The 24,386-nt window shown below is 42.4% G+C and overlaps 1 protein-coding gene across 4 annotated transcripts in view; it reads left to right on the plus strand.

Moving 5' to 3' along the window:
* The window catches only part of taok3a (TAO kinase 3a), a 67,936-nt gene that overhangs the window by 6,214 nt on the left and 37,336 nt on the right, over positions 1-24,386 (plus strand). For all 4 annotated transcript variants that reach the window (XR_004615086.1, XM_034597071.1, XM_034597072.1 and 1 more), the window contains exon 2: positions 18,201-18,324. The gene's annotated coding sequence lies outside the window, so the exon portion shown is untranslated. The remainder of the gene's footprint in view (positions 1-18,200; positions 18,325-24,386) is intronic.

Genomic DNA, 24,386 nt, shown 5'->3' on the forward strand with positions numbered 1-24,386 from the left:
ACTGTCTGTGTGCTGGGTCAGCTCAACACATCTGCGAGACTTCGGTAGACGGCTATTATGACATTTTCCAAAAGTTGAAACCCCTTGATGCCAGTGGGGGAAAGTCTTGGCAGCTTTTTGCTCTGGATCTAGGGCAACCTGTTTCTCTGTTTCCTCCTCCCTGCTGACTAATCCACCTCAGCATCTCTCACAACTCTCAACTTTTCTCCACTTCCATGTGACAGAAGGTTGACTTCTGAAAAATATATTAGAGAATTGTCAGTTTAGCCGGTGCGACGGCAGTTTGGTGGTTTATGCCACGGTAGCAGAGCGCATCAAATATTAAAGCGCTGCTGTCAGGCTTAATGTTCTGCAGTGATCTGGTTTAGCATGTCTAATATAGGAATGCTGTCTCAGATGACAAGGAGAATTATGCCCTCCCTACCCCCCACCTCTCCTCTACTGGCAGATGTGTTCATGTGGACCGCTTTTAATGATTCAGAGGACAGCAAAACTCCTCGCTGCTGCACGATCCGAGTCCTGTGAAGCCAACAAGACAGAGAACCCGTACAGATATTTGGTAGCAGGATTAATCTACAGTAGCAGTAGCACTTTATTTAATTACCAAATCTTGAGGACTGCATACACATGCCCATGTTCACAGCGGGTGGTTCCATAATCCTGTTTCTGGTGGATATCAAGGCAGTGTTTGTAGCCAATTCAGACTCCATCATCTTATCTATTGTCTCAATTTAATTAAGTTGGTGTGTTTTTAAAATCACACAAAAGATCTTCAGCTTTGAAGCAAAATGTCTTTTTTTTTTATAATCTATCTAGTGGGTCATGTCCGCAAAGGCGCAAAAGACCAAGTCATAGTTAGAGCCTGACAGATTCATTGCTTAGCTGACTAAAAATCGACATGAGCCTTTCAAAGATGTATCAGTGTTTATCTTTGCCGATTTGCACCAAAATGAAAAAATACAATAAAATTGGCATTATGAACGATGCAGAAAAGAGTTATATTTACATTTTACTTTATTTTCTGAATTCAATCGTATTTGTGTTTTATTTTTATCCACAGTTATTTGTAATAAAGTTTAAGGTTAAACATTTTCCTTCCAAAGATTGCCCAATTCATTGTTATTTCTTTGCTCCCTAGTATCGGTATCAGTATTGGCCCCCCCCCAATCCGTATCAGTCAGCATCTAGCCATAATCAGACAGCTCTTTCATCAGCACTTACCAGATTTTTTTGGAAGCTGTTTATTTGCACCACTGATCACGATAGGAGTCTCAAAGAAAATGTGAAACTGATCTAGTCATGGTCAAACAGCTGGCACAGACCTGAGTCATGGCCTTGGTCGAACTGAAAGCTGTTTCTGACTGGAGGAAGTCATGGCCCAACAGATGTCTCATAAACAAATGCCTCCCATGCGATTGTGCCACTTCTGCTCTTCGCTCGTCCACTTCACACCACTGGAAATTGTCTTTGTCTCACCGTCTTGTTCAGATTTTTTGGCGATTGCTGGTGTCCAGCTGTCACACGTTGTACAGCTGAAAATATTGGGCACTTTTGAAGACATTCATTGTGTCTTGTGTCTGGAGGCACATGCCAGACTATTCACCTGGAACATCAAATCTTTTTTAAATTTTTCTCGTAGTGCAGACATCTGGATTAATTTGTTTACTGCACACAATCTTAATATATTTTTACACCAAAATGAAGAACAGATTGATTGTTGAATACATCGTTGTTTCATGTGCATTTGTTGGGCTTTTCGTTTCCTCTTTGGTTTTCTTCCTCTAGCCTCCGAAACCCCTCTCTGTCATAAGACAGGCATTTTGGCAAGTCAGCCTGACTGGGTGTGGGAGGTTAGCATAAGCGACTTGATTACAGCCCTTCATCAGAAGCATGCCTCCTATCCTTCTGCAGCTGTGGCCATGAGTTTACCCCCTCTACTACTACCACCACCACCACAACCCCCCACTCTGTTCAACCCCCATTATGTCCGGCTACATCCGTCTCCAGCTCTCGTGTGAAATCTGCGAGCCTCCCTCTGCTCTTCCATGACTTGGCCAAGTTGAAGTGCTGGGGAATTATGTGCAGCCATCATCATCACCCAAAGAGACATTACCATCGCTGATGGCTGACTTGTGTTATCTCTGCCCACCACCACCCCTCCCGGGTCTGGGGCTTAATTTAGCTCGGCAGAATGAAGGAAAGGGCTTAGGCAGGAGTATTTTTAGAACTACATGGTTCACTGTAATAGGGGTCTTTAAAAAATTCAAAGTGTCATGTCATAGGCCTACAATTTGCGTCCATTCTGCTGACTCTCGCCTGCATGCAACCAGCTGGGGAAACTATGTGCTCTGCTAGCTTAGCAGAGTGGGGCATGTCAGCAAGGCTTAGGATACATAATTGTGATGGGCATGTTTGCTGATGTGAGTGGGGGGTGAGGTAATACACTGCATCACATTGGTCTATTTTGGGAATTTCCTTTGCCTGCCCAAAGCGCTTTGGTGTCTCTCAGTTCTACATCGTCAACTTCTTCTTATTTTTTTTTTGATTCAACTGTTTTTCCAATTTGTAATGTGTTGATTAAACACTTCCAGGTCAGCACAATGGTGGACAGTGTGTTCAGTGCTAGCACCTTGGCATCGCTTCATTATCAAATGGTGCGGAGTTTTTAAGGGTGATGTCGCCTGGCAAGATCATACTGATCCGTTTTGCTCTTGCTGCCACCAAAACGAACATGAATGCTGGATAACTCCTCATCTGTTGGGCAACCAGAGCATGTGCCAAACCCCCCCCCCAGTCCCAAGAGAAACTAGGCCTCTGCCCAAGCTCTGTGCATCCCTAATGCTGCAACTGGACAGCCTCCATTGGGTCAAGTGGAGATTTGCCTCTGATGAATCTGGGGGAGATTGTGTCGAGCTCTCGCAAGCCAGCAGTGAATCAGGCTAAATGTGACTTTTATTTTAAATTTTTTAGTTAAGTCTGTGCCTCGGCTTGGCTGAATGCGTTTATCGTGGGATTCCCTCCAACAATAATTTTGAATGCAACATCACGGCAAACAAATACTGTTGGACAACACGGCTATTTTAACCCAGACTGGATGTGAGTGATGTGTCATAGATTATGAGGGAACATGGGAGTATCTCATGGGGAAAAATAATGCAATGTGAGCCAAAGCCAAGTGCTTCCGCCACCCTTTTCTCGGTTAATAGTCCATATTAGATCGGCTTTGTATGTCTTTCTGAAGCCAGGGAGCCTGAGGTTAAACTGAACAATTGTCCAATTAAGCTGTGACTTGGAGGACACTCTGCCAGTCAACACCCCGCCCCTCTACTTCCATCATTCCTTCTCATTTCCTCTCTCTCTCTAACTCACACACATACACGCACGTTCTCTGCCATACACACGAATGAACCAGATGTGCAGCGTTAGAAAGCCATGAGGCCACGAACCCTAGGATAATTGCAGGGATGATGTCGTCCCGCCGGGCAAATTAGAAAATGGTGAAATTATCAGTCCATGAAGGTATCAAAGAAGCTCATGTGTGCACACCCTTCCTGGGTTTTCATTCACAGCATCTTGCATTACCCGTGTCCTGCTGTTGTTTCTTGGTGTGATCCAAGGTCCATGTCGGATAGGAAAAAGCCTTTTGTACATTCTTAATCAATTCACAGTGATAGAGCAGGAAGCAGGCTAATATTACTGCCTGATTAGATATATCAAGTTTCAAATTACTGTTCTCACCAATATTAACAGGCCGGATTTTGTTGTCGGTACTCTTTGTGAGCACCACTAATGAAGCAGTCATTCTTAGATTAGCTTTGGAACTGTTGATAGCATCAAATCTAGATGGACATAGTGTGATTATCAGGAAATCAACAGCCTTGTAGGAAAATTAACACACACACACACACACACACACACACACACACACACACACACACACACACACACACACTCAGAGATGCAAAGTCAAGATAATAACCATGATTGAAGGCCATAATGGACACCATGTTGGACTACTGCATCTAACACTGACGTCCATCTATTCTAAGAGCTTTCTTCTGTCTGTCAATCACGCTCTCACTCTGATTTACTGAGCTGTGAGTTATAAATAAGGGGTTCCTGTTTATTAATTTATGGTCCTTTCTTTTTTTCGGACAAATGTTTGCAGTATAAAGATATGTTCGATCAATTATTGATACACAGGGTTTTGTGGATTGTAAAGGTTGTGACGTCTGATCTGTGGTGAGATCAGACTGCGCAGCTGAAGTACAGGATGTAGTGAAAGAGAATTTTTTTACTGGAAGGAACTAGTGACTCTCCAACCCCCCTTTCATTCCCCCTCCCCAAAGAGACAGGGTGGGAGAGGTTGCAGAAATTAATGGATTCCACCAGGAACAGAGAGCCTGGACCAACAGTGAATGTTAGAGATTCACATTCAGCAGCATAAATAAAAAACAGGCAGCAGAGTGGTGAACTGATTTGAGTGACCATGTCATTGAAACTTAAAACCTGGCTATTACAACTATGTCCCTGTTTGTCCTGAAGCAGGAAAGTGAGTTTACTTGCCATTAAAAGCTTAACTCATTTAAAAGGATACTAGATGATATCACACATGTCTGCAAACGTCCGCTACCGCAAGTATATATCGATGGGAAATCGCAATTTGATATAACCAGCTCTCTCCTGGGCCGACCTATTTTGTCTGTGGACGCGTCTGTTGTTATCGAGTAGTTTCACAAGCAATCGTTTAACAAAACCCATCAATCCTTAAGTGCCGGTGGTTATGAAAACTCAATGCTTTTGGCTACAGTGCACCAGTTGATGCCCAATTAATCTGAATCTGTTTCTACACAGATACTGCAAATAGCCTTTCTAACAAGGGCATTAAACATGTCATTTAGCTTGTTAGTGTACTAAGCCACATAACTATTACGTAGGTGGTAACTTAAAGGCATTTGTGTGAGTAAAATCTGTCCTCCGCAGGCCAGATAGTACACGTTTTTACTCCTCTCTTTTTTTTCTTCTGTGTGTGTAAAAGAGCCATGGATGAAGATCTAAAAGAGGAAGGGGGAGGCTAAGATCTGAGCCAGAATTAATTCCCAAACTAATTGCGGACAGACTTTACAGGGGATAAAAAGCTGAAATCCTAAGGCCTAAAACCCATGGGCCCTCTCCCACTCTGTGTAAACCCCAGTGATGATGTACATAATTTATACTGTCAGTGTATATTTGAAAAAGAAGAGGAAGTGGCAAAACACAAGGGAAATGACTCAGTGGCCTAGATGCATGTCTCCTTTTTTGGGGTTTCCTCTGCTTAATTTCCCTCCCCCTGTCTTTATCTTTCACTTTGGCTGTTGGTTCTCTCTCTTTTTTTTTTCTGGCAAAGCAGGGACAGAAGCTTGTAGGTTAGCATGCTGAGGCTTCTCCTGCTGCGTCGCATCCATTGAGACATAGATGAGTCAAATTACCCAGCACCTTCACAGGCACTTCTCAGTTGATGCGCTGTGACGAACCAAGCCATTTCCGTGTTGGCTTGACGCGCCTCCTGTATCACACTGATGAAGTCAGAACAATAGGGGCACTGTGCCATGTTAGTGTTCAATGAGTAAGCTTGTGGTTTTTGTCTGGAACCACTTGCAGAGTTTGACACATAAACCCCCCAGTGCCCCCAACCCCGCTTTCTCTTCACGGTCAACTAAAAGCCACAGACTCCTCCAGAAAATTTAATTTAGGTTGATTCAGTTTTGTTTTTATAGCATCAAATCGTGGCATCCATTTCCTCCTCGGACTTTACAGTAGAGGCCAGAGGAATGTAAAATAGCGATAGTTTGAAGCACGAATCAAAGTAACAAAAAAACCTGGAAGAGAAATGTGTACTCACTATGATACACTACTGGTTGCAGGACTTTCTTACTCAGTGTAATGTGAAGCTGACAGCTGTGGGAGTCCTGGACATAAATGTACAACTGTGAATCACCTCATCTTCCGCCATCCTGTGGGGCGTTAGCGAATGACTGCATGACATCATCCCTCCAAGAACACGGCCTTCAAGAAAGTCAAAGAGGACGTCTCATTTCACCCGGCACAGACATCTTACATGCAGATTCATTCACTGAGCAGTGTTCTTCGCTCGCAGACCAGTCAGTATTGCTCTGAATTTGGCAAACTTGGTTGGCAGATTAGGGAAATCAGGCCGTTGAAAAGATTAAAATGTTTCTTGAGGCGAATGGGTCTTAATCTTAGTTCTCTAGCTCTTGCACCAGATCACAGAAGGAGGGAAGCCCTGATCTGGGAGAGGTGGACACACGTGCAAAGACAGTGGTAGCTGCCATTCATGGTACGACAGCATCACTTACACTTCAGCTAATGCAACTCAACAACCTCTGTTTGAGTCGCTTTAATATTTTATTATGAGAAAAAAAACCCTGAGCGAGTGGCATCTGCATGTCCTACTCACTGTAACAAATTCTCTGTTGCACTGGCTTTGCTGTGGAACATCCAACAGGCCGCTATTAATCTTTCTGCTGCTCTTGATTGGAAAATCCTGTCTGGCTTTAGAGGAGCGCTTCACTCTACTCAAAGCCCTGCCCTTTTACACACACTACACATTTGCATGCACACACAGCTCAGCTCCGAGTGTGGTGTGAGGGACACTCTCTCACCATGAGTCTCCTCTAAAGCTAACACAAATCACATGTTTTTGTTTGCAGCACATCGACACCGACATCTGTCCTTAGCACCAAAGGCTCCAATCTTGTCGTCTTTTCAAGTTGACACGTTTGTCGGTGTCATCTACGTGTATGGCTCCTCTTTTTCATCCTGAGATTTAAAAACAATTTCTGTTTTATATCCATCGCGTATTAGAAATGTCATCAGCATGCTCGCCGTGAATTTTCCGGACATTTTGTTGCTATATTTCTCATGTGGGCTCACTTGGACATTTTACTCAGGGGCTGGCCAAACAATTCCACAAAATGTCAGGCGTCACTAAGTCGGACATTTGCTTTCTCACATACAGCCTCTCTGGAAAATTCCAAAAAAGTTCAGTGCGTGTGTGAAAGCAGCAGCAAAGGCACACATGCAAAGTGCACTTTCCATGTGTGTGTTTGAAAAGCCAGACTATTTCATATCAGAGCTCAAACCTCAGTGGGTGCATCATCATATTCAATCTGTACTGGCTGTCATTTGGCCTTGATGGGAAACAGCCTGATCACTTTCACAGCTACACTCTCTGACACACCAGCCATTTATGAGCTTTAATATTTGTTCATAGTTGCTTTAGTGTGCACCAACATTGTCTGGATGTGTTGTGTTGTTTTTTGTGTGCTTGTGTGATTCCACCACAGCTGTCATGTGTTGTGCATGCGTGTGCAAACCAAAGAGTATTTTCGCAGCCACAATGAAAATCAATACAGCCGGGAATTGATAGTGTCATAAACAGGCCCTGGGTTATTGCCTATTCAATATGGCCCATCAAGTCACCAAGTCCCAGCTGAGCCTGGCTCCATGTGGCCAGCGTGAGTGAGCGTTACCCACATTGATGAAAACACCAGCCCTCATCCAATGACCTGTCTTTTTGCTTTCACACCAGTTTAGCACCAGCAGTGGTCCGATGTGTCAGCCAGGGTCAATAACAACTTGGCACCTCAATGACCGAAACTAATTGGCATTTACTCTTAATTGCTGTCTGTCCTCCTTTCTCCACTTTTTGTCAATCAACATCTGTATTTGTATTCCACTGCAACATACATTCGTAGCATAAATCCCTCAAATTTAGTTCTGTATTAAAATTGTCCCTTTTATAACTCCAGCAAGGAGGGTTTGTATTCGCCCTGTTTGTTTGTTGGTTGTATTAACAGTAGGATTAGTAGGACTAGTGTATTTCCACGAAACTTGGTGGAAGGATGGGACGTGGGCCATTGAATTTTGTCGTGAATCTGGAGAAAGTGGCTCATACAGGATTCTTTATTCACTTTCTTTAACATTAAGAGATATATTCACTGATATCTATAAGTGTGTACAATTTGGTGCAGCTTGATGGAGTTTAATGTGACCGTACGGCTTTGGTGGAGGTCGGTGCTCTACTGCTAGCCACACTTCTTACTCCCTCGTGCACATTAATGCCAAACTGAGGCTTAATTCGGTGGAAGATTTTTCTTTTTTGTGTAAATAATGAATAGTAAGGTGACAGCAGACACTGAAACTAAGTGATGACGCACAGGCAATGGCTGGGAATGAAGACTGTAATGGACACTGGCTAATGTCTATGTTTATTCAGTTTTTACAGGTTTTGTCGCACCTCCAACATTAGATTGTTTTCTGTTAATTTGTGGAGAAACGTTTTGTCTGTCTTGTTTGAAAAATATTGCTTGTAGTCTTAATAGATGGAGCGAAGCTAATCACTCGTTTTTTACTACGTCATGTCACTTGAATGTTATTTCTCCACCAGCATCTGTATCTAAGCCTATGTAGATATTAGTCATATCCTCCTACTTGGAGAAAAAGGACCCACCTTAATGTCCTTAATGAACTGTGTTTGTTCATATTGGACAACACATACCACTGTTGAACAAAGCATGAAACCAGGGTTGTCATATTCTATGTAAACTGATCAGCCTAAAAATGTAAGTCCTTTTTAAATACCTTTTACTTGGATTGAATAATTCAAACAATACACCAGATGAGAGAATAATTTCCTCTGCTCTTGTGCCTGTTCTATTTTTGGTTATGCTGTTATGGTGTAAGCATGCAAAAGCAGGGGGAATAAATGTCCCAGTGGGAACGGAGTCTGAAAGTTGTATAATTATGTGTCGTCTTATTTTACAAGCTTTTATTCTTGTCGTAATAAAACAGCAGTGGTTTGAAGTGTAAATGTTGACCTTGTTCGAATGGATTTTTCTGTTACCTATGCACACTGTGCATGTCTTTTAGTTGGGTCATTAGTTAATTCAAAATATTCACCATGGGGAGGTGTGTCATTATAAAATTTTAGCAGAGACATTGACACTGTGACTCATGCAGACTAAATCATTTGTCACCGCAGTGTGAGTTAATGTTGCAGCTGAAAGTGGGCGGCGTGATACTGAGCTGGTGCCCGAACCCGATGACCTTGGGTCAGCTTTATGAATTAGATGTGGCTTGTGTATGGGCCAATGCTGTACAGATTACAGCCTGTTAAAACCTGTGATTGACTGGACTCCAGTCACTCAACCCTGTCGTACTGCTGATGGGAGCTCATTAGCCTGAAGGGCCACCAAACGAAAAAAACATAGTCAATATAAATGTGGTACGAAAAGGTTTTGAAGGCAAAGGGGTTGGTGGTTATCACCTCCACCGAGGATGTTGTAGTATGTTTGGCGATATTACACAAAAACAAACTGAACGGATTTCCACAACTTGGTGGAAGGATGCAGTCTGGATCAGAGTAGAACACATGACATTTCGGTGTGGATCCACTTTCTTAATAGTGCGTAATTCATGGATTGGGATGAAAAAGATCCGGCCTTTTTACAGGATTGACTTTTGGGCCTTGGCAGAGTTATGCGTTCTATAGTTCTTTTCAAGTTGAATGTGTTTATACCTCAATTTTTTTATCTTGATGATAACAACTGCATCTGCAATAACTGTAATGGCCCCAAATGTGTTTTCTTTTTCTCTTCAGCTGGAACTTTGCTGCCCCTCAATCACTAAATCTGCAGCTGTTCTAAGTGATTTGAAACTGAAACTGTGAATTTCTGAATTACAGCTCAGCTGAAGCTCTCACCATGTCAGAATGAATTTATGAATGGACCCATAACAATCAGCTGGCTAATGTTACTCCTAATCATTAACCCATGTTGACGTGAATGACTAAACTCCACGTGTGGCCTCCAGGCTGCTAGCGTACATGACATACCTGTGGCACAGGTGAACTATGAGCTGGGCAGTTTCAATCCGCATTCCTCTGGCAGTGTGTGATGGACTTTGGCTCGATGTTTCAACAGATTACTCATGTTAACGACCTCGCATGACAAGAGCTTGTTGCATTTGTAGCAGCGATTATTGTCAGTATCGACTTCAATTAAGTGTAATCACACATTTGAATGTTCAATTTTGTCAGACATTGACACTAAGAGCTGTGTGTGTGTGTGTGTGTGTGTGTGTGTGTGTGTGTGTGTGTGTGTGTGTGTGTGTGTGTGTGTGTGTGTGTGTGTGTGTGTGTGTGTGTGTGTGTGTGTGTGTGTGTGTGTGTGTGTGTACTATTTAATCAGAAATGGAGTTGTGATGTAAACTGTGCCACATAACTTTTATGTCTCAGTAATAAATAGGAATTCTAATTTCTTTTTTTCCGGCCACGAGAGCGGAGCTGATGACATTGGAGCAGATCAATATTACGCTCTTTAATAATTTAGCCCTGGGGGCCAAGTAAAACCTGCGTTCATTTGAACTGCAGTAATTTTTATACATTCTCTGACCTTCCACTGCCACAGAGATGCTGTTCCTTATAAATATCACTGTGCTCTGGGCTTGTGAGATATGAAAGTTGCTGTCAGTTGCTGGGTGCGGTGATGTTTCTCACTCTCCTTGTTGGTTTCTGTTCAATATTCCGTCACTGTTCCTCTCACACTGCGGGATTTCAAGCCATTAAATAAACATTTGATATTAATCATGGAGAATTCTTTTTGCCTTTCACATCTGAAGAAAGCACAGCAGGAGATTGTCCGAGTCAGACTCATTCACGACAACAGAAAAATAACCAGAACAGGGGTGGTGCGTGGGTAGAGTCCTTAACGTAAAAATTCCACTGTGGAAATCACTTATTTTTGTTTACAGCACAATGACCCCAGCGTCGGCTCTTATCTCTCTCTATCTAATTTAAGGAATTAATTAATTGAACATTTTTGGGACACAAAATCCAAGATGCGTGCATGTTGGTGTTTTTTTAGTGAGTCAGCTTAGAGGAGGTGGCGCTGGTGGAGTCGTGCTTTCAAAATAATGAACTGGTTCATTGTTGGGCCTACAAGGGTTTTTAAAAAGAGCGAGTTTTAAAAAAAATGATTGCCTGAGAGAAAAGAAATTATGTAAACATTAAACTCCCACATTTAGACGTGTGATTTAGTGAAGTAAAGTCACAAAAAGAACTGAAATGAACAAATAAACAAGGGTTTGGTTAAGATTCAGACTTTCAGACCACCAGAACAACTTCCTAAATTATACGTAAAATCACAGGTTTATTGAGTTTAAAAAACAGCTTTGTTTAGATCTTAAAACTCTGATCTTTCAGAATTTCTTTTCAGGAAATGGGAATCAAATCTTTAGTTTTACTGACAAGGGGTCTTGCAATTTTTAAACAATCAAAGTTACAGTTTTAAACTTACAATAAAGTACTCTTGTTTTTTTTCTAAGATCTTTAATACTCAACATGAATCCACAACACATAAAAACAGACACACACACTGTCTTCATCCTCTATGACTGTAAAACCAGGCAATAAAAATGAATGTGCACCAAAGGTGTGTTTGCAATCAACGTTCAGGTATTTTACTCTCGTCTTTATAGCCGTTTGTCCTGGTGGTTGATCGGGTGTGTCCCATCCTTCTCATGTTTTCACTTTAAAATCTGTTTTGAATAAGGCATCTATGCAACATTCATCAGTGCTATAATGTGAAGTATTGTAGAACACAGTGTTTTGTTAAAGAGGGTGGTCACACTATTTCTGTTAGTGCATATTTCTGTTAGGGATTTCCGGTAGTGTAGCGTTTAACCAGAGCTGGCTAAAATGTGAGCAATTTGGCAATTATTAAAGGAAGTCATTATATATTTTTTTAGTGATGAATGTTAAACTAGAAAAGATATGTTATTCACTGTATGTATTTGTTTTTCAAAGGGTTTAAACCTGAGCCAGGCCACACACCAATGACAGGAAAAACAAACAGTAGCTTTTTAAAAAAGAAATCTAAAAATAAGAATGTGAGATGTGTATCTGTGGCTATTCTTGGGCAGCACCTCGGCAGGTCCATGGAGCCCCTTGAAGAAACAACAGTGGAAAAGCTAAAACTACCACTGTTCATTGTAAATCTGTGGTTACAGTGGATTAGAGGGTACGTCGAGTACAAGGTTGTGAAATATTCTCACTTCAAAACATGAAACGGGATCAGATTCGCTGGTTTGTTTAAGTTGTGGCTTCCATAGTTAGAGGTGCTGCTCTCTCTAGGCCTGTTCTCTATGTGTGTGTGTGTGTGTGTGTCTGTGTGTGTGTCTGTTGATCTTTATAACACTCTATCCCGCTGGTGGTGCCCGAACACTCCCCTGCTCCTCCTCCCTCACTTTCTCTGATGTGCAAAATTGTGTGTGAGGGGCTGTTGAATAATTTAACAGGCCAGTGACGACGCTCTGTGACACTGCACTTAGCGTGTTTGCTTGTCTCATCCTGTGTGTGTGTGTGTGTGTGTGTGTGTGTGTGTGTGTGTGTGTGTGTGTGTGTGTGTGTGTGTGTGTGTGTGTGTGTGTGTGTGTGTGTGTGTGTGTGTGTGTGTGTGTGTGTGTGTGTGTGTGTGTGTGTGTGTGTGTGTGTGTATTTGAGGAGGAGGGGTTTGGAAAAAGACAAGTGAGGAGATTGATTTTGTGTGTGTGTGTGAAGGTTTGGCAAAAGCAAGATAGTCGACCACACACACTATTGACCAGGCTGAAAAAAAGCTGAAAAGGCGCGAACACAGATAGTTGCCAGAGAGGATGAATGGTTTTAATAGAGAACACTCCAGGCTTTGCTCCGGAGGGACACACACACACACACACACACACACACACACACACACACACACACACACACACACACACACACCCGACCCCTCTGGATTCATGGGATTGCTCCATAAAGGCTTTCACAGTGAATGAGGGCTGTTTTCTGTGTTGTGCATATCTCTGTGTCTTCATGTGGAAATCTGTATCTTTTATTACAGGTTCATACCTGTACAGATTTATCCAGAGTGGTAATACTCTAGCTGACATCTCTTTGAGATATTGCACATGTTTGTCCACTGCTTGCCCTCAATACAGAGGCAGTGATCTCAGGCTTAGCTTTGTATCTGCGGAGGTTTCGGCAGTGTGTTTTCTTTTTTTTTTTTTTACAAACCTCCATATTGGGAGAAAATACTCTCGTGGCTTTAGGGAGAGAAAGTCTTTCAAGGCATCTGAAAATAATTACAAGGTGTTGTCCGGTGGTCGCAGGTTGTCAATCTTCTCTGAACCCTTGGGTCCTTGACAGAAGTGTTTCAAAAAGATCCATGTTGACGCTCGGAGAGGTTGTGATTATATTTGTCTGCTTTCTCTGAGGAGATTCTTCGGGAACTGAGATAAATGCAGCTTTCCCATCGCGGGCTATGTAAAGGAATGACTTTTGAGTATAGGGTGACATTATCTTGCCGTGTGTGTGTGTGTGTGTGTGTGTGTGTGTGTGTGTGTGTGTGTGTGTGTGTGTGTGTGTGTGTGTGTGTGTGTGTGTGTGTGTGTGTGTGTGTGTGTGTGTGTGTGTGTGTGTGTGTTAAAGCCACGTCACTGCAGCCTTGCAGACTCTCAAAGGGAACAGGTTGTAATGTGTTTGGATTTTACTTGTTTCAAGGAATAATCCTCCACTACTTAGTTGGGTCAAATGTAATTGTTTTGCAAAATGTCGCATTCACAGTCAAACCATTATAGTACCAGTAGCTAGAATGTGGTACCAGTAGAAAACAGTACATTTTTTGGTACTTTTCTTCATCTGTAGTGCACACTGTAAAGTTTTCCAATAAATAGTATGCATTTCTTATGCTATTGGTTTCCTTTAAGATTTCAGGTTTACTAAAAAATCGTACTTACTGTTTGAACATACCAAGCATGTTAGTAAGGAACTTTGGTAATGATAGGTTATGTGTTATAAACGTGTAAAGCACAGTAATCTTCAACAAATTAATCTAAAAAATTAATGAATCGCCTAAAGATGGTGATGAAGTTGGTTTCACTAATGGAGACGGCAACTTCTTTGGCTCCGTCTGAAGCTCCAAGGTAATGAGATCTAAAGCAAGTTGGCTTCCCAACACTAATATGCATGTATGTTGATATGTGTTTGTATGAGTCATAAAACTATCATGGTGTTAGGAGTTTATATGATGACTCTGCCATACCATTCCACATTTCAACACTCCATAATTCAGAGTTTTTCTTCCTCCCACATCCCCTGGTTCCCCCCAGACACCCCACCAATGCCTTGGGATAACTTAATATTGCATAGCTGCCACGTTATCTTGTACATGGACATGTGAAGAGGGGAAAATGGTGTGAAAAATGTTCTCACGTGTGAAGGCTTTCATGTGCCGTGGTTGTGCGTGTGCTCTTCCCATTTATATTAATACCTTGTAAATCGGCATCATCGCAAGTGGCTTTTCTGCATCAATATGGAGATTAAGATTGATGTTGACCTAAAGCTTCGGGGCAAAAAGTGGAGCTGCTGTCGTTTGCTTTGCCAGAAGTGTGAATGATTTGGCCTGGCACTATTGAGAGCTAGTCTACTCTAATGGACATGTCTGTAGAAGGGAGGGTTGATGCAGTTTTGACAGTAATTGAAACACGGCTCAAAGGTTGAACGTTTTTTTTAACAGTTAAAAATGGTTTTGGTGACGGTCATGTCGCAGAAATCAATGAACCTTAAAACATTATGACTCATTATCTTCCTCTCACAACTGTGGACTGACAAAAACCTTTTCTGTATTACAAAATAGCCACAGTGATACACCAGCCACCCAGTGGAACTGGCTGCTGCACTACTGGTTGTGTATTATGGCACAGTTACAGTCTGTGGCCAGCTTCCCGACAAGTCTTAAAAAAGAGAGAAAGAGTTTGTTGTCTCATGTCTGTGAATTAAATATTAAGCTAAATCAATGATTGCTGTATCTTAACATAAACCGGAAGAGACGGCCATTCCTGGTTGTTGATTGTTTTTTCACTTCAGTTTTTGTGAGATTGAATTGAATGGAAGTGAATGTGTTACAGCTGCTCAACTTCACTGTGTCTCTGCTGACAAGTTGGATGACTTGTTTACGGGCAGTCGTTTTCGTGAAGGTTCAGATCTACTGCTCCGATGAGGACTTAAAGGCCCACGAGGTCATTTCTGATCAGAGTGCTCTAGCGAGACAGGAGCGGTTCGTAAAAGGTCATTGGAGCCAAATTCAAGTTTTAAAACATCCTCTGCACAGGTTGAGCAGCGGCTGTGAGGTTTTGGGGTTGTTGTTTGCTTTAAGGCAACAAGAGGAAATGGCTTCAAATAAACTACACATTCAGAGTTGTCTCGAATTTGTCCCTCAATCCACCAACACCCGCATTTATGTTGGCATTATCCTTAAAGCTAATCTGAGAAGGTAACAGTCTGGTGTGTGTGTGTGTGTGTGTGTGTGTGTGTGTGTGTGTGTGTGTGTGTGTGTGTGTGTGTGTGTGTGTGTGTGCATGCATGCATGCATGTCTCAATAGTTTCACTAAGCTTCTGAGGGGAGAGCTGCCCCGAAGTTTCCAAATCCTGCTTTAGAACATTGTGTGTTTGTGTGTGTGTGTGTGTATTCTTCACTCTGTGAAAATGAGTCACTGCTATAAAAATCCACACCATGCCGCCCTGGCAGGATAATCAGGACATAATGTTGAGTTTCTTTCTATCTCACTGGATTAGTTTATTTTCATCCTGGGATCATTTTTGTACATTGCGGAAATCGCCTCATATTTGGTTTTTCTCAGCTTTATTTAAAGCTGTACACTTTACAATGGGAAATGTGATTTTAAAGCACCTTCAGCATGACTCGTCCAAAAACCCACCGCAGTCATCGTCGGCCTCTCTGGGAATCGTGTTGAATTTGTTCACACTCGCGTCTCTTTATTGTTGATTGAATTCACAGAAACCAGGGCTCAAAGTTATAATAAAAACTGATTTGAGTATTATGACTAGTTGTATATTTGGGCCATGGACTGTAAAAAACAAAACATGGATGACGCATCCCCACTTCCTACCCCTGTCTACAAACAAAGCCAAAATATCAATGCTACCATCTCCTGCCAATGACGTTGTTTTGAGGCAGCGTCAGATCGAGCTGCAGTATCAACCAAACGCGAGTCAGTCTCACCTGTTCATTGTGACATTTCCTCCCCTTTTTATAGCATCGAATAACTACTTATAACCCAACATAGCAGAAACACTAATCGGTGTGATAGGAATTACCTCAAATGACAGAAACCATCTTTAGAAATATTTCTTTAACGTATTAGTTTGGTTGACGACCCATCCACTAACATGGAGGAGACAAGGGTTTATGCATTATGCTGTTGGTAGACCGGATACAAATGCTTGTTATGATCTTCAAGATTCACTTGAGATTAGTGATTCTATTATATCGTCAGATTGTAAACAAATACGACATTTGAAGGTGTCATCTTGGGATAAGGAAACTTGTACTCGGTCCTCTTTAATATTTTCTGATATTTCATGAACTCAAAAATGTATCAGTGACTCAAGAAAACCTTTGTCCGATTATTTGAGGATGAAAATAATCCAGTTTCAGCCCGGACATTCGTACACGTTCAGCCTCTTGAAGATGGACTTGAGTGAAAGACACAAGCACAGTGTCTCACTCTGGCACTGTTTTCTCACTCTTCCTCTCCATCTATTTATGTCTTTCTGTTGGTTGGTCACAAATGCCAGGCAGGGTGGAGTGAGCACGGAGGAGGAGGAGGAGGAGGAGGAGGAGGAGGAGGAGGAGGAGGAGGAGGAGGAGGAGGAGAAGTGCAGCCACAACTTTCCCAGAGGCTCCTTGCAAGCGTCAGTTTGTGTTATAAATCATTCAGGGACACTCAGAAGGGGCACAATACATTTTTATCCCTCTTCTCTCATCCCTCCATCCGCTCCTCTTCTTTTATTATTGAAAGTGGTTCCTCTGAGCAACCAATCTGCCGCTTGACACGATCAAAAAGAGAGAGGAGTAGGTTTAGGGTGGTGAAGCACAGGGTAGACAAAATGAAAAAAGGATAAAATGGGAGATGTAGAGAAGAAGAAGAAAGAAGAAGAAGTCGTTTGTTTCCACACTGGAATCAAGCCGTCATGTATGTACTGAATAATAGACCTTGTGCACTTCCTGATTGTCGGGCTGCTTATAGACTACAGTTGGTTTTATTGTGCGCTGGCCTTGTAAATCCCAATGTGTACAGTGAGAGGGCAAGGTTGTGTTCAGTGGCAACGCTGTGGATGCTGCACCACCTGCTTGTCACAACGAAACACAGTCCAGTAGCTGGCAGCACTCCGCTGTCAGAACCACTCGCTCTGATCCGATGTGTATAGTGTGTGGATGTGTGTTTGTGTGTGTGTGTGTGTGTGTGTGTGTGTGTGTGTGTGGGAGAAAGGAAAATATTGTGTTTGTGCTTGCTTGTGGGTGTGTGTGAGAGCTTCTGTTTGTCCAGAGCGTCGTGTGTAGCGTCCTTGAACTCATTAATTTGAAAGAGGGAGAAAGAGGAGGTGTTCAGCCTGAAACAGGAGACACTTTCCTTCTTTAAAATGTCAAGACATTTAGTTTGAGATACTGTCGGCCTAATGCATTCTGGGAAAGATGCTGCGCTCACCGTGACCCTGAAGATTACAAGCAGATGTAGAAAATCAGCCAACATCAGGATGGCTTATAGAGTCTGATCGATAAATCAGCCTTTCACAGACTTATTGGTATCTGCGATTATGTTTCTCATTATGAAAACTTTTATTTAATAGAATAAACAATGCAGAAAGATGTGTATTATGAGTGTTTATTTTCTTAATTCAAGTTCTATATATTTGGTCGCATTTGTCTTTTCTTTTTCTTTATAGTTATTTATAATAAAGTTTATGGTCAAACTGTAAAATATCAGACTTAATTCGATTTCTTTGTCATAACTGTTTGATAACAACATCTGCGGGAATCACTGACAAATATATTGGTAGTTTGAATATTCCAACAATCATTAAAGAAACCATTTGTTTCTCTCTGCAGCCACTTTGCTTAAAAAACTGTAAAAATTGTTAATCCATTATCAAAATAGCTGCAGATTATTATTCCATTCATCAACTAATTCCTTTTAACATTTTAGCCCTCATTTTTTAATCTATTTAACCTCTTAAATGAAGGAATTAAATCTTAATCCAACCATCTAACCCTACGTTTGTTTCTTCCTCTCTCTTATCTCAGGTGCAGTATTATTCCAGTCATGAGGGAAGTCCACAAAAAGTCAACTCTGGATTTAAACTGAGGAGAGAATAAAGGAGAAAGAAGGAGGCCAGCTTGACACGCACCCTTTACACATTTCCTACAGGTAGGTTTCACTCTTTGGTCATGTCAGGACACCTCGTCATGTGTTTGCATTTGTTTTCTTTTATCATCATGTTGTTAAAAATGAAAACTCTAATCTCTTCAATCTTATTATAGCTGCCATCATGCAAATAGGCTGTAGAGGTGATCTATTGACTTGTTTCATCGAGGTCACCCTGCAGGTCGTTGTGTCTCGCTCTTTGTCTGTGTGTGTGAAAATCCCCTTCGTGTAGCAGCCAGACAGCCAGCGGAGGCATCAGTCGACTGTAAACTGGGTCTTGTTTGCCTCCTAATGAGAGCTTGCTGCCCTGACGGCTCACTGATGTACATAACAGCTAACCAGCCCTCTGTCACACCAGATTAAAGCTGAGTCTGGTAGGAGGCAAAGTTTCTCTCTGCCTGTACCAAAACTTTTTCCAAGTTGTTTGTGTGTTTGCGTGGATTCCTGTGGATGGGTTCTGCTGCAGCGTAATTGTTGATTGATAATTGAAGTTGCTTGTTGGCAGCATGAACAAAAGAAACCTTTAAACAGGAAGTAACTCAGACTAGTTGTATGGTTGACAGTAACTTGTTGGACTAGATTTGAATGCATCACTCCTAAGACAAATTGATGCTGCTTTTACATATGAAAAGTGATGTGTCTTTTTAAAACGACGTAGCCATGCTGCCCTTCCATGAGTCCTTCACGTTGTTATGGTTGGAGGAGGTTTGTGATAATCTGCCTCTGAAGAAAGAGTCGTCATCACCATCATTTCTTACTAACTCGCAAAGTCTCACTTGAACTTTTTGCTACACTGCTATATTTCAGTGGAAAATGGTTGGATGATGATAGCCTTAAGTTTTCTTGAAGCTGTAGTGACTGAGGTTTTGTTTCTGTGGTTTGGAGTCTTGCGTGTCCTTGGGCAATAATTTACAATAAATCCATCTGTCAACATGTCATCGTGGCACAGAGAGCCAACAATGATCATTAGATTCAGCAGAAACTCAGGCGGGTGTGTCAGAATGTACTTCCTGTGCCACGAGTCACACCCTGAGTGGGAGACAAACTTGAGGTGATCGGGTGAGGTAGAGGGCAAAATTTAGATTATAGACTCGAGGAAAGACGAGGGCTGATTTCATATGTCTGAACTTTCCCTCACTTACAGAAAAAAGTGAACATCCCGGCAGAGGGCAGAGTGACGTCTAGACTGGTACATGAAATTCAACCCATCCATGTATTTTTACTTCTTAGCCTCGATGAGGTCTTTCTAGGGCAGCGGAGATCTAGAGATCTATTGACTCACCATGGAACATGCACTTCACAAGAGGAATCGCCATTCTCATATTTTTCATTGATAAGAAACTCTAGTCATCATCACAATGCAACCCGGCATTGTGCATTTAAATGGGCCTCTATATTATTCATAACAAGGCTGACCCATTTAATGTCGTGCAGGAGGCATGCACGCACACACACGCACACTTGCATGCACACACACGCATGCACACGTCACACATACGCAGCACAGTGCTCTCCGGAGACCTCGCAATGTGGTGAGATGTGAGGCTCTATCTGCTCACTCTTTAAGTTTTTATTAGACGCAATTACTGAAGTGCAGGGATCTACGTTTTATTTAATTTTTTTCTCTGAGTGAGTTTGTGATCCAGGCTGCTCAGTCATACATGCACATGTGCACCTTTCACACAAAAACACACTCAACTCTAAAGCCTTTAGTCCGCTCTGCGTAATGTTATAATGGTAGTTTAGGGAATGAGATTATTACGTAATTCTTATTCCTTGCGTCTCACATGCACATACACACACTCAATGTCTCAACGCACAATTTAGCAGATTTGCAAGTTCTTTTTTTTCCGTTTCTGATTAGACCTGGTGATTTGAATCCCAGTAAGAATTCCCACAGTCTGTCTAAATCCTGCTCCTGCTAAAGCCGGGAGGGGGGCCAGTAAGCCGCTAAACCCACAGGCTACACATGCACGCACGCACACACACACACACACATATGGACACTTGTGCGCTCCCACCAGTGTAATACTGCAAATTTATTTTCACACACCCCCTGTGCATGTGCAAATACGACGCAAGCACATACTGCACGTTCACAGACATGACGAAGAAACACAGAACATCAGAAACGTACTTCACTTGCACCCTCGTTAGAGATTATTGATAATAAACCCAGGAGACTGTGTAAAAATGAAAGAGAATAATGATGTTTTCTTTGTTTTTTAAAGAAATTGAGAAGAGTGGGCAGCCGCAAAGAGAAATTGCGTGAAAGATGAAAGAGAAAACACTGAAGGAATGAATATAGAATAAAATGGAGGAAGAACTGGTCACTTTGTAAAGGATAAATAAAATGAAAATATATCAGTATTATATTCTATTAATTTCCATTACTTCCTGTCTATCATCCCTGTACATTTTTGTGACCTTGCACTAGAAAAGAATAATAGAAATCCAATCATCCCTGTGTTATTTGAAAGCCAACTTTTCTTTTTCTCCACAAGTCTTCACAATATTTTTGACGTGAATTTGGACCGGCTTTTATTTTCAACCCGTCACGAAGCGTTTTTAAATATTTAACCGTGTATTCAGGTGTTACTAACCTAAACTTTTTCACAGTCCACCGTCAGACTCTGGCTCTGTCTGATGGGATCTCCCCTATAAATTATTCTGGTGTATAATTAGCAAAAGAGCAGAACGTGTGGTGTCCCATTTAAATGTGACTGTAGCGGCACAGTAGAACCAGATCCAGCAGCCGGATGATGGACTCAGTTCTACAACAACATGTTGGTGCATCAATTAGTCATGGCTACGCCGACATGGGGCCTGGAGGCAGGAGCAGTGTTTGTGTTTGTTTGCGTGTTTGTGCTTGTGTGTTTCTTGTGTATCCATGTCAAACTTTGGTGGTGTGTGTGTGTCTGTGTGTGTTGCTGTACTTATATCTTTGTGAGGACCATTTTAAGCATAGACCCTACAGATTGAGGACATTTTGGGAAAGTGAGGACATTTTGACTGGTCCTCACTTTTTCAATGGGATGTTTGCGGGTTAAGACTTGAGGTTAGAACTAGGTTTAGGTTGGGTGAGGGTTATTATGGGTATTATGTCAATGACTGTCATTACTAAGTTGTAGTACAATCATGTGCGCGTGTTTAGGCAAGATTAGCATAAACCTTATAATCTCATATACATATAATTAGTTTTTATGATAAATTATTTATTGTATATGGCAAATGAGTTTATTGTGCACCCCCACAGTGACAAACACACGCGCACACTCCTACTCAAACACAAGTGCACGCATGCGAGGCACACGTACATGTAAGTACTGTGTCCTGCAGCGGTGTGCAGTAGTACTCATGTCGCAGATAATTCTCGCTCTCAAACACACACACACACACACACAAAGCGCTTAATCTGTCTAAGCCATTTGCCTAATCAGCTCTCTCAGCACAATACCATTCATAGATCCCCAGTAACCACACACACACACACACACACACACACACACACACACACACACACTTACTGTCCAAACACCGAGCCTTTGCCGGACTAGTAACAGCTTTATCAAGCCCCCCGTGTTACAACCTGTTGTTGCCACATTGCATCACTTCACACATCTTAAGAGAGGAGGAGGAGGAGGAAGAGTGAGAGAGAGTGAGAGGGAGAGGGAGGTGTGTAGTCTCTCGAGCGATCACATGACTTCAGTGTTCATTTGCTCCATTTTTTATCTCTCTTTTACCCGTCCACCGACTCTTCATCCTCTTGGTTTAGATCTGCTTTCAAAGCTCTGTCACATGGGGTAAAGCTGCTTCTTTACTCTTAGTAGTTCAGTTTCCCTTTTTATCCATCTGTCAGTGTCTCTCTCTCTCTCTCTCTCTCTCTCTCTCTCTCTCTCTCTCTCTCTCTCTCTCTCTCTCTCTCTCTCCCCCCCCTCCAATCTTCTTTCGCCCATATTATTTCTTATCTTATTTGAGTTGTTGAAAGCAGCAAAGTCATGTTGGGGGTTGAGTTGAGCGGTTGTGTCAGGATTTATCTCGAGCACGATTAGACACAGAGCTGATGCAACACACGGACATACAAAGTTCATATTGTGGATAAAGGTGCAAAAGACAAGTGTAAACAATAATAAAAATCTACATTAAGTAGATTTTGTAAATATATAAATATGCTTTCACCAAATCAATGTGTGTTTTGTATATTTAGAGCCCATTGATCAGATGAGCAAGCAGATATCATCAGATAAGCATCGCATGAGGCATCCGGACGAGCATGAAGCCTGATAGATTATGGCAGTTTAATTTATGGGTTTTTCGCCGAACTGTCAGTGACCATTAATGGTATATGAATAGATCTACAGGCTGTTTACATGCAGTCATGTTACTGTACTCTGCAGCTCAGGGATAATTCGTCACACCTCTGTCATGCAGGTCTCAGATTATGTTTTCACGCTATAAATGTGTACGCCCGCAAATGTCATCTCCCACGTTATGTAAGCAGGCAAACTGAATCCTTGCAGATCGGTTAGTGACGAGCTGCGGTTGTTCTCGGGATCATTGTTAGGAGGGAAATCAAATCTCAGTGGCATGAAATCGACTTTTGTCAGGCGACTGCACAACCGGCTGCTACGGCAAACGCTGAGATGTTAAACAGCTGTAGATGGTGGCAGGTCGGACACACGGCTTCAGGAGACGTTTCAATATACAGAGGATAACAAGAGCCAGCGTGTGTGTCTCCTCAATCAGGTTTTCTCAGCCAACACATACATCATCAAGGAAGATGGCAGCGTTCATATCCGGGACCTTTTTGCTTTATTTCTGGACAGTGGGAGGAAGTGGAGACGCGTCTTACCTCTTTATAAACAGTCTATCCTCTCACTTCGTTAACATGAAAAGAAAAAAAATCAAATGATGTAATTCTACAGTCACAACTTGAATGCTCAATGTTATTTTACAAAATTAAAACCCAAACGATGACTCATCTCTACACAGTGAACACACAGAGTGCTGGCAGAACGGCTCTGAGCTGCTTTCAGCCCTGTTTTTGTGTGATGATGATGATCCTCGAGGTCACTGTGGGTGTTGTGCGTCTCTAAAGTTTGCTGTATTCGATTGGATTTTACCAAACATAACCCAGGCTGTTAGGATGTCCTCATTTGATGTCGTTGTCCAGCGAACCATTGCAGCCTTAGATCCCCGTCCTGTACCTAAAGTCATGCCCCCGAGGCCTTGAGGCTGCTCTCTCTGTACATCTGGTGCCATGGGAGAGAGGGCACAGGACTTTGCCTTTAAGACTGATATTTTTGGAGTGGGTGTGATGGCTTGGATCCCTTTAAGAGCAGGGGGATTAGGATGATGCTGATGCTTAGTGTCTTGGCCTGGATGCTTGTGTGTCTTGCTGCCTTTGCCTGTATGTCAGCTCGCTCTGTGTGGGGCTGGCCTTTGGAGCCAGATTTGCTTGCTGCATCTGTCTGATGTGCACAAGAGAGAGAAAGACATGGAAGTGTGTGTGTGTGTGTGTGTGTGTGTGTGTGTGTGTGTGTGTGTGTGTGTGTGTGTGTGTGTGTGTGTGTGTGTGTGTGTGTGTGTGTGTGTGTGTGTGTGTGTGTGTGTGTGTGTGTGTGTGTGTTTGACTGTGTGCGTGTGTGTGTGTGTTTGACTGTGTGCGTGTGTGTGTGTGTTTGACTGTGTGCGTGTGTGTGTGTGTTTGACTGTGTGCGTGTGTGTGTGTGTTTGACTGTGTGCGTGTGTGTGCAGCGAAGCTAACTGGAGCAGGTTGTCCGGGATGCCTACACGCTTCACAGCCTGGCTGTAGCCCTGTGATACAAAACCGTCAGCAGTAAATGTGTGTGTCTGCACGCACAAGGGCTACTGCTCCACTGTGTGCATGCATGTGTAGAGATGGTGCATCAGTGACTCAGCTTCAGCTGTCACGTGTTCTGTGTGTGCACATGTTTACATGAGCAAGTGTGACTGTGACTCGGAGGGGCAGCAGGACGAGTCAGCCAGCGTCATCGTTGGACTGTCTCCTTCCTCGTCTTATCACCTGTCAGCTGTTCATGAGA

The sequence above is a fragment of the Hippoglossus hippoglossus genome, chromosome 9, assembly GCF_009819705.1.
Source record: "Hippoglossus hippoglossus isolate fHipHip1 chromosome 9, fHipHip1.pri, whole genome shotgun sequence".
Classification (NCBI taxonomy): Eukaryota; Metazoa; Chordata; class Actinopteri; order Pleuronectiformes; family Pleuronectidae; genus Hippoglossus; species Hippoglossus hippoglossus.